The sequence below is a fragment of the Moschus berezovskii genome, chromosome 19 (genome assembly GCF_049115385.1).
Source record: "Moschus berezovskii isolate FMDL1 chromosome 19, NW_MosBer_1.0, whole genome shotgun sequence".
Taxonomy (NCBI): Eukaryota; Metazoa; Chordata; class Mammalia; order Artiodactyla; family Moschidae; genus Moschus; species Moschus berezovskii.
In genome coordinates, this window is record NC_142478.1 from 64,131,622 (window position 1) to 64,140,811 (window position 9,190).

At 47.8% G+C, this 9,190-nt stretch overlaps 1 long non-coding RNA gene across 2 annotated transcripts; it reads right to left on the reverse strand.

Moving 5' to 3' along the window:
• Nucleotides 1–975: 975 nt before the first annotated feature.
• On the reverse strand, nt 976–8,977 carry LOC148774894 (uncharacterized). 2 transcript variants are annotated; one of them, XR_016035280.1, is made up of 4 exons: nt 8,705–8,977; nt 8,052–8,195; nt 3,687–3,737; nt 976–2,461 (listed from the first exon to the last, which is right to left on the reverse strand). It is a non-coding gene; the product is annotated as an uncharacterized LOC148774894 (long non-coding RNA). The 2 variants fall into 2 exon arrangements; XR_016035279.1 differs by lacking the exon at nt 976–2,461 and adding an exon at nt 2,711–3,396.
• Nucleotides 8,978–9,190: the final 213 nt, after the last annotated feature.

Sequence of the window (9,190 nt, forward strand, 5' to 3'; positions counted from 1 at the left end):
AGGAGGAGAATTCACGAGCAGTGAGGTAAGGAGGGGTCTGAGTGAGAGAGGGCTCTGGAAAAACAAAAATTTAAGGCTGCAGAGATGCCCAGACTTTTCTGAAAATCACTTGCATTTACTAAGCATTTATAACATGTGTGCGTGCTAAGTTGCTTCAGTCGTGTCTGACTCTTTGCAACCCTACTGTAGCCTGCCAGGGTCTTCTGTCCATGGGGATTCTCCAGGCAAGAATACTGGAGCAGGTTACCATGCCTTTCTCCCGGGTATCTTACCAGCCCAGGGATCGAACCCGTGTCTCTTACATCTCCTGAATTGCAGACAGAATTTCTATGGCTGAGCCATCAGGGAAGCCCGTAACATACCACATGCTTTAATGGCTTGCTACTCCATGGCTCAGTGATAAAGAATATGCCTGCCAATGCAGGAGATATGGGTTCGATCCCTGGGTGAGGAAGATCCCCTAGAGAAGGAAATGGCAACCCACTCCAGTATTGTTGCCTGGGAAATCCCATGGACAGGGGAGCACAGCAGGCTATATATAGTCCATAGGTTTGCAAAAGAGTCTGACACCACTTAGCAACTAAAGAACAACAACTCCAATTGTGGTCCACAGACCTACCACCTCAACATCACCTGGGCACCTCAGTTTCCTCATTTTAAAATGGGAACAACCATAGTACTTGCCTTGAAGGTGAATGGTTCCAATTTGATAAGACAAGGTGTGGAGAACACTCAGACCGGGGCCCAGGGTTATTCTTGTAAGATTGTTTCTAAAGTGTGGAGCAGGAACCAGGTAGTCACAATAATTGTAAGTGGTCCAGAGAAGGAAAATTAACTAATAAGAACAACAGAGTATGAAAGGCATTCCTTTTTAATTCTCTTGACCTTTCTGATAACATTGAAGAGAAAGGTTCAGTTTGATGCTATTTCATCTTTGACATCTTCTAATTTTCCTCTTTTTAAATACCTTTTCAAACAATTTTTATTGAGGAATAGTTGATTTACAATGCTGTGTTAATTTCTTTCCTCTTTTTTTAAAAATTGAGGCATAACCACTTCTTGCACACAACACTCTTAGATTTCTTTCATCAGCTTGTTATCTGCTAGAGGCATCTGATTTTAAGAGCCTTGGTCTATGGGGTTTTGTAAAGTCCCAGTCAGGTTGGAGAGTCTGAAAGAGGTGGTGAAATAAATTTTGATGGCTGAACAACCATTAAATGGGAAACAGCCATGCATGCCAGGACCCAAAGCGAGGAGATGATATTTAATGTTAGGTCACTGACAAAGCTCAGGCTTGGGCACCCAGAGACCTGGGTTTTATCTCATTCACTAGCTATGTGACCTTGAACAAGTCATTTCTCTTCCCCGTGTCTGTTTCCTCACAATTGCAGGGAGATACATCATAATGGACATGTACAACCTTGCTTCTTCTCACCATGTTGTTCTTTTTCGGTCACTAAGTCATGTCTGACTCTTTGAGACCCCATGGACTGCAGCACATCAGGCTCCTCTGTCCTCCACTGTTTCCCCAAGTTTGCTCAAACTCATGTCCATTGAGTCAGTGATGCTATCTAACCATCTCTTCATCTGCCACCCCCTTCTCCTTTTGCCTTCAATCTTTCCCAGCATCAGGGTCTTTTCCAATAAGTCAGCTCTTCGCATCTACTGGCCAAAGTATTGGAGCTTCAGCTTCGGCACCCGTCTTTCCAATGAATATTCAGGACTGATTTCCTTTAGGATTGACTGGTTTGATCTCCTTGAAGTCCAAGAGACTCTTAAGAGTCTTCTCCAGCACCACAGTTCAAAAGAATCAATTCTTCAGCCTTCTTTATGGTCCAACTCTCACATCCATACATGACTAGTGGAGTTCTCACAATAGAGCCTCTGAATGCAAGGCACACAGTAGGTCTTCATCACAGGTCAAAGATCACCATAGTCATCATCCTCACTGGCCATCCCTGCACAGAGATGCCCCCAGCAGCCACCCGGGCCTCTGTCTCTTTCTTCGGAGAGCGGCTAGGAGGACGTGCCAATAAGTAGCTAGTTAACTAAATAAATGAATGAGGCAGGTCTATGCTGATATAAATCTCTGGAAGAGAACATTTAGACACTCCATATTCGAGCTGGATGTCATTTAAATTACCAGGCTGCCTCCTCAGCCCGTAGCCCCTTATTACCGTGTTTTTAAAGCTCAGAGCTTAATTGCACATTGCCACAGCCTTTACCCACGGCGCTTGTGGAAATTAGAGGTGCTTGCCTGCCCACTCATTTGTAGCCCATCACTCCCTGGCCAGCACACGGCCCGGGGATTGGGCATTGGAGGAATGGGTGTGTGGGAAGCAGGATCCAATGTAATACCAGTGTGGGAAGGAGTGGTCCAGGGAAGAAGTTCATCCATCACTTGCCCGCCTCCATCTTTGCCCCGTGATGGGCCACTCTCCATGCAGCAGCCAGGATGATCCTTCAGTATAAATCCCACGATGTCACCCACCCCAGCTCTGACTCCCAGATCTTTGACTCTCTCAGATTAAAAGCCAAACTCCTCACATTAGGCCCACGTGTTCTTTGGGATCTTAACTCACACCACTTCTCTGATCTCCACTCCCATCACCCCTCCCACCCCGCTTTGCTTACTGTGTCCCAGGGATACCAGCCTCCTCACTATATCTCCCACAAGCCACTCTGCCTCAGGACATTTGCACCTGCTGTTCCTGCTGCCTGGTGTGCTCGTCCTCTGATATTTGCATGGTGGGCCCCTCCACCTGCTTCAAGTCTCTGCTCTCAGAAGACTTATTGTCTAAACTATGTCCCCTCTCCTACACTGCCTGCACCTTCTGCTTCATTTTTCTTCATAAATTTCATCACTGCATCTATAAATATTTTTCAACTATTTGTATATCTATTTTTGGACTCTCCTCCACTGGAATGTCACCCCATGAGACCAAAGGCCTTGGAGAAAAAGCAGGGAACACAGACAGGCCCTTCATGGTGCCTCCACAGGAAAAATTCAACCAGTGGCCATTAAGAGAATATGTGAATTATTATTCCTGGATCACAATTCTAGGCCACTTTTACTATTTTGAGCATATAAGTTCCCACATCACATTCAGCAGAAGTGATGGGAAGAAGCAGATAGCTTTGCACCTTTTGATAAATGGGAGAATTAAAAAATAATTTCTTTTTGGCTGTGCTGGGTCTTCATTGCTGTGTGGCCTTTCTCTAGTTACAGCGAGCAGGGCCTACTCTCCAGTTGCAGTGCGTGGGTTTCATTGCCGTGACTTCTCTTGTTGCAGAGCACAGGCTCCAGGGTGCAAGAGCTCAGTAGTTGTGGTGCTCGGGCTTAGTTGCCCCGCGGCATGCAGAATATTCCCAGACCAGGGATCAAACCCGTGTCCCCTGCATTGGTAGGCAGATTCTTAACCACTGGACCACAAGGGAAGTCCCTGATGGGGGAAGTGAAGCTCAGGGATGTGACATGAATTCCCAGAGATCACATGGTAAGTTGGGGGGCACGCTGTCTCCCTCACTCTCTGACCAAAATTTACCTCGTGCCTCCCACCACAGGGCCTTTGCACAGACTGCTCTTCCTGCCTGAGCAGCCCTTTACCCCACCCCCTTGTGAAATCCTTCTCTTCCTTCAAGATCTCTGTTCCACATCACCCGTCCCAAGACCAGAGCAGACCTACTTTTCAGAAGTTCTCAGCATCCCTTGTGTCTCTTCACAGTGCTGATCAGAACTGTAAATGTAAAAACGTGAGAAAATATTTTTTGTTAACTTAGGAGCCTCTGTGGAATGCAAATGTAAACCACTCTCTTAGACTGGGTTCCTGCAAAGCAAATGCTGAGACAAAAGGGAGAGGAAGCAGTTTTCTTTGAGACATGGTGCCAAAAGCAGAAAGGAGGGATGGTAAGACAGGGGAAGGAAGAAAACTATACAGCATGCATTCATGAGCTGCTGTGGGGAAGGGGAACTCAGTCCTGCTGAGGGCATTTGGGAGGCTGCATAGAACGTGCCTTTGAAAGGCAAAGAAGCTGGGATTTTGTCAGCCTGCTCCCATCGGTCATGGATGAAGATTGCTCCTGGGGGCATTAACTTCCTAGAACTTGTGACCAACCCTGTGTGAGGATAGAGATCACTCCTATGACCATAGGAAGCTCCCGGGCAGAGAGAGGCAGGTGTTGGAGATAGGTCCCCATCAGTTTGAGACTTCTTCTCTGAACCTGGGGTGGGGCCAAGTGACATGTGTGGCAGCTGACAGTATCTGCTACAGCTTCTTTTTTTATTTTTAATTTACTTGATTTTATTTGTTTATTTTTGGCCACACCAAGCAGCAGGCAAGATACGGGATCTTAGTTTCCCAACCAGGTATTAAACATGCCCCCCTTGCATCAGAAGGCATAGTCTTCACCCCTGGACCTCCAGGGGAGTCTCTGCAACAGCTGCTTGCTGTAGTTACTATTCACATATTTATAAAACAATCACTCAACAAATACTGTATTTCCTAACCTTGGCTGTGCATTCAGCTCTGAGCCTTGAGGATCACACAGAAGCCCAAGACCTTGACCCTGCCACCCTGGAGCAGAAACGTGAGCTAAGGAGTCCAGACTCAAACACTCAGAACAGCTCAAAGAGGTGGGGATATTTCCCAAAGGCAGTGCAGTGGTGCAGAGAGGTGAAGTAATTTATCCAAGGCCACACAGCTAGTAAGTGGCAGTGCCGGAACTTGAACCCAGGGCCACATTCTTATCATCCATCTGCAAATCCCTAACAATGCACCATTAATAGCAGCTGTTAATGTTATTCTTGCCAGTGACCCTCCCATTGTATGAGTACAGTTCTGTGTCTCCTCTATCATCCCATTTTACAGGTGAAGAAACTGAGGACCAGCAAGTGCATGATCACAGGACAACTGGGAGCTTAGAGACACAAGCCAGTTACCCTGCTATCCATCAGCTCCATCACTTTCTGCTTTCTTAGCCCTCTGGAGACTAGAGAGCAGAAGACCGGGAAATAATGATCACTGACATTTAGTGAGCAACTACTATTTGCCAGGGCCTTTTGCATAAACTAGCTCTAGCCCTCGAATTATCTTCCTTCTGAAGTGTTAATGCACCCATTTCACAGCCAAGAAGACTGACAGAAGCAGGCTTAATTTTCTCCTCCAAGCAAGGAACAGTCAGGACTCAAACCCTGGTCCATCTGACCCCAGAATTAAACCCACCTTCCTGCTTACCATAAGAATTTCTGTTAGGAAGTCTAAGCTTGATTGCTTCCAGTGGATGGGGGGGCTCCCTACCTTATAAAGCACGCTGGGCACCTCTAGTTGCCTTCTCCCTGGTTGCCTATGAGGATTCCAAGCTTCAAGCCTCAGTTTCAACTAAGGATCCTCAGAGCCCAGCACCGGGCCTGACCTTCATGGACTAGATCATTTTGAGCTGCAGTCTCTTCCCTTGCAAATTCTACGTCTTAGTCCACATCTGTCCTGTGAGACACGAAAATGTCAACTTAATCTCTCTGGGGAGGTAGAAAGACAAGGAAATAAGCTGAAATCACACAAAATAGCTTATGTAAAGTCCAGACCAGCGTCCCCAGCACGTGACACACATACACAAAAAAGAGAAGAAGATATTATCATCATTATTATTTGTATTATTATTAGATTATTAATAGCAGCAGCAATATTGGAGCATTTAAGAACATTTAACATTGTTAATAATGAACATTGTTTAACATTCTTTTCTTTTGTCATTAGTAAATTTTTAATATAAAATCTCAGGGCTTTATAACATAAAATGTATATGAGAAAAGCATAATATTAATCATCTAAGTCAAGAGTTAGAAATATCTAATTCTGAGTTAAGCTTTTCCCAAGAGGTAGTCTGAAGTGTACTATGTTTAACATTCTTAACAATGAAGAACTCCGGGCGGGAGGGGCCCTAAGCAACACACCACTGGAAGACCCCCCCCACAGTGTATCCAATACACGGAAATTTACACCCCCCATTAAAGACAATTTTCTGCAACAACAACAAAAAATCGTCTGGAAGGAATTTCGTAATTTTGCTCTGGATATTGCGATTTTGATTCTGAAATTTCCTCTTCACATAACAAAAGTAGTATTCCCCCCCCTCCAGGTGTCAAGCACTCGTTTAGGAATTGGATGGGGAAACTGAGGCACGGGAGACAAAGCTTCTTGCCCAGTGAGACCCACTTAGCAACACTGGCTCTGTTCAAACCCCACTGGGTCTGACTCCAGACTTCGCCTTCCCCTCTCAGGGCGAATCAGAAGAGCTTGTGGGAAGGGGTGAGGCACCTCAGCAAGTGGAGGGCACTGTACTCGGCTGGGGATGAAGGGTCGGCAAACGGGGTGGGGGGGCAGCCTGGGGAGGGGCGGGGGCCCCCTGCCCCCCTCACCCCCCAACTGCTTAATTGCTCCCACTAAGGGTTCAGGGCCAAAGCTTCGAAGAGGTCTTATCTTGGTCATCACCATTTTTCTTTCTGGGCAATGAAGTTAAAAATCCCAGCACTCCGATGGGGTTTTGTAAATGTAACTTCCATATCACTATTTAACATGCACTGCTAAAAACTCGATAAATAGCGACCGTCATTTGAAGATTAGCTCATCACATGACGAAATGATTTATTTAGAAGATTTCTCTCCCTCCCTCCCTCTCTCTCGTTCCTTGGCTAAGAACATATTAATCAGAAATTAAGGCCGGGGGAGGGATGGAGGTGAGACTGGTGGGGGATGGTGAGAGAAGGGTGTGGGAGGCAGAGAAGACGAGTGTGAGGAGATGCTTGGGGCAGCTGGCGGAGGGAGGGAGGCTGGAGGGACCAAGATGCTGGGGGAGCTGAAAGCCGGGGAGGTGAGGGGGAAATAGAGAGCTCCAGGGAGGGTCTGGAGAGAAGAGAATGCAGGCAAGGGCTGGCAGGGAGGGTGGGGAAGGACGCAGGGAGGAGTGGGCTAGGGCAGGCTGGTAGAGACACAGGGAAATAAACAGCAGAGGGGAGAGGAAAAAAAATAAATGGAGAGGGAGAGAAAGAAAAGGTGGAGGGAAGGGAGCTACAGAGAGCTTAGAAGAAAAAAATAAAAACAGAAAAATATAGACACAGACAGTCATGAAGATGGGGAAACAGAGAGAAAGATACGGGAACCTCCTTGCTGGACGGAGATGGGTCTCCAGGGAGCCGGCCACTTGGATGCTGGCCCCCTAACCCATGGCCAGGCCGGCCACCCTCCTTTCTCCCCACCCCCCTACCTCGCCTCCCCTGCCACCACCAAGGCAGGCGGAGGGAGCAGAGCGCACGAAGGTCTCTAGAACCTTCTCCATGCCTCCCGGGCCAGGCAGAGAGGCCAGTCAGGCTGCCTCACTGGAGAGAGAGAAAAGAGCTTAGCCTCTTGTTTGGTGCCTCCTTTTTTCTTATTTCATGCATATACATATATTTATAGCAATTTCTATCAAACGTAAATATATATGTATAAATCTCTGGCTTTCTCTCTCTTGCAAGCCCACGAGATAACCAGGCCTGGAGCAGAGGCTACAACGATAAGAAGATTAGAGAGGATTGGTTCATTTGTTGTAAGATACTCCAGGAGGGATATTTCGCTCTCAGAAGACCAACCGGAAGGTTATCTAAATAGGCTAGGTCTGCACTCACCAGAGCTGCACCCCACTGGGACATTAATGGTACAAAGAGCGAAAGACAGGAGGGGCGAAGATGAGTTATAATGATTATTTGATTATCTTGGGCTTTAACAAACCCAGCCAGTTCGTCTGGGTGTGAAAAATTAGCTGTTCTCACAGCGGCAAATTTCACAGCATTCAGCGTTATATATCTTTTTCTCCAGAGAGGAGGCAGGCGCTGCACTCCAGTTCTGGGGTGACAAGGACACCCCCAATTCCTCTAGAATGGGGCCCAGTGGGCCTGACCTCCGCACAAGGAAGTCGCCTGATGATTCAGGGACAGTTTAAAGAATGTTCTAGTGCAACAGCTTAAAAAAATATTTATATATATATATAAACAGTTGGTGCAGTGGTAAAGAACCCACCTGCCAATGCGGGAGATGTAAGAGATGCAGGTTCAATCCCTGGGTCGGGAAGATCCCCTGGAGGAGGACATGGCAACCCACTCCAGTGTTCTTGCCTGGAGAATCGCATGGACAGAGGAGCCTGGCGGGCTACAGTCCGTGGGGCTGCAAAGAGTCGGACGCGACTGAGCGACGGAGCACAGGAAGGTTTTAGCAATAACATCAAAGAGGAGGGACTGTAATTAGAGTCTGACATATTAAGAGGACGAGGGCTGACAGAATTACTTTCCGCTTCCATTCCGAGCACATTCAGGTGGTCTTGTTCCTTTAGCCACGGCTGCCCTGAAAGGTAGGGTCAGGGTTGTCCTCAAGCTGACGTTTCTCGAGCATTTACTGGGTCCCGGCTCTGTGCTGACTCAGCACTCCCTCCCTCACATCACCCCCATAGTCAAGGCTGGCAGGATCACTACCCCCAAGGAACACATGTGGAAACTGAGGCTTGGACAGGCGAAGGGATTCTCCCAAGATCACCCTGCTCACAGGATTCACATCCCTAAGTCACAATGAGCAGAGGTTTTATTCCAGCGCCTGCAAACCCAGAGACATGCAGGCTGAGCAGAGCATGGGGGACACATGGGGACAGGAGATATAAACTCCACCATCTGGATTCTCACCGTCCTTCTCCAGGGCAGTGCTGCTTCAGCTATGGACAAGTCCAAGAGGAAGCAGAGGGTTCTGGGAGGGCTTCCTGGAAGAAGGGACATCCCACCAGGCCTTGATAAAGGAGGAGGGGTGCACCTCAGGGCAGGACCTTCTGGATGGAGAAAACGGCAGGAGCACACGCAGGTGGGGCTTGACTCATTCCGGCAGTTTGGGGTGCTGCGTCTGGTTCCCCAGCTGTTCCAGAGCTGCTGGTAGCTGGCCCCACTCTATCACAGGCAGCTGCCAACTTCCACTGAGCTATCAGGCAGGAAGTGGCCTGAGAAGTGAGAGTGGTCAGCAGATATGACTGTCGCTGCTGTCACCCCATCCCTGCCCTCAGTCCACACCTCCTCTAAGCTGGCTTCTCTCTCCATACCCCAGATCCATCTCCCTGCCTTGTTCCAGGCCCGCCCTGCATTTTAAGATGAGGCTTCAATTCGAATCCTCTCTGAGTGAAG